Raw genomic sequence first — 1,660 nt, forward strand, 5'->3', positions numbered from 1 at the left:
CGGGCACCACGCGTGCTGCCGCCGTGGCCTTTCCCCGGTGCCCACGCAGCGGGGGGAAACCGCAGGGACTTCCCGTGCCAGCTCGGGCGAGGTGCCAGCAGCGGGGACGGGGCGAGGGCGAGACGAAGCTCTCTCGGCCGCGGCCCCCTGCCCACGGCGCTGCCCGGGGTATTTCCAACTGGGCCGTGGCAGCCCGGGTGCTTTCGGTTCCCTTCGGACCTCGCGCCACCACGAGGACGGAGCCACGGGACGGGGACGCCCTGGCGAGGCATCGGGGTCCCTGCGGCACCGTCGGCGCCCAGCGCTGTGGTGCTGAACCCAGGGGTCCGGGCTCGCCACCGCAGCCTGGTTCCCCTGCGGCAGGTGGGGTTCCCATGGGTGCTGGCACCCGGCGCCCTGCCACAGACCGGGCGTTACACCAACCCGGGCTGGAGCTGCCCAGAGCCTGACCCAGTTCCCCAGTGAACTATGTCCACCACGCGCCAGTGCCGATCGCCCCCGGGCAGCGGGCGCTGCACCCACAGGGTGCCATGGACCCAACCCGGGGGAACGGGGCACCCACGACGATGCCACGTCCCGCGGCCACTTCGGGCTGCTGACAGCCGCGACATGGAGGGGGGCTGGCCATGGTGCCCCTTGGGGCTCACCAGCTGCCTGGCCGTGGCACAGAGGTGGGGACAAGCCCCACGGGTGACCCAGTGGGGAGGCCGGGTGCTGGGTAAGGTGCCATGGTGGCACGAGCCACCTGGGGAAGGGACAGGGGCACCAGTCAGGTCCCCAAAACTGTTCTCTGTCCCTGAGTGATGTGGACTTAGAACTGCTGTGACAGCAGGCACCCCCCCCCCAGGTACCCAAGGGCTGTGGATTTGGTGGCATCGCTGTGACAGCAGCTCCCGGTCCCAGGTCCCCCAGGGCCATGGGCTTGGTGGCACCGTTGTGACAGCAGCCCCCTGTCCCTAATCCCYGAGGGCCATGGGTTTGGTGGCACTGCTGTGACAGCAGCCCCCTCGTCCTGGGTCCCCCAGGGCCATGAGTTTGGTGGCACTGCTGTCACAACAGCCCCTGTCTCTCATCCCCAAGGGCCGTAGGTTTGGTGGCACCACTCTGACAGCGGCCCCCCCTCGTCCCGGGTCCCCCAGGGCCGTGGGTTTGGTGGCACCGTTGTGACAGCAGCTCCCTGTCCCAGGTGCCCCAGGGCCGTGGGTTTGGTGGCACCGCTGTGACAGCAGCCCCCCCGTCCTGGGTCCCCGAGGGCCGTGAGTTTGGTGGCACTCCTGTCACAGCAGCCTCCTGTCCTAGGTCCCTGAGGGACGTGGGCATGATGGTACTGTCCTGACAGCAGCTCCCTGTATCATGTCCCCAAGGGCCGTGGGTTCGGTGGCACTGCTGTGACAGCAGCCCTCTGCCCCAGGTCCCCGAGGGCCGTGGCCATGGTGGCAGTAATGTGACAACAGCATCCCTCCCCTGGGTCCCCAAAGGCCGCGGGCAGAGTGGCATTGCCATGCCAGCAGCCCCCTGGCCTGGGTCCCCAAGGGATGTAGACACAGTCATGCAGCCGTGACAGCGGCCCCCCGTCCCGGGTCCCCCTGGGCCGTGGGTTTGGCGGCACCGCCGTGACAGCAGCCCCCCGTGCCGGGTCCCCCCGGGCCGTGGGTTTGGC

This window comes from Rhea americana, unplaced genomic scaffold, assembly GCF_003343005.1.
Source record: "Rhea americana isolate MKP2758 unplaced genomic scaffold, rheAme1 scaffold_581, whole genome shotgun sequence".
Classification (NCBI taxonomy): domain Eukaryota; kingdom Metazoa; phylum Chordata; class Aves; order Rheiformes; family Rheidae; genus Rhea; species Rhea americana.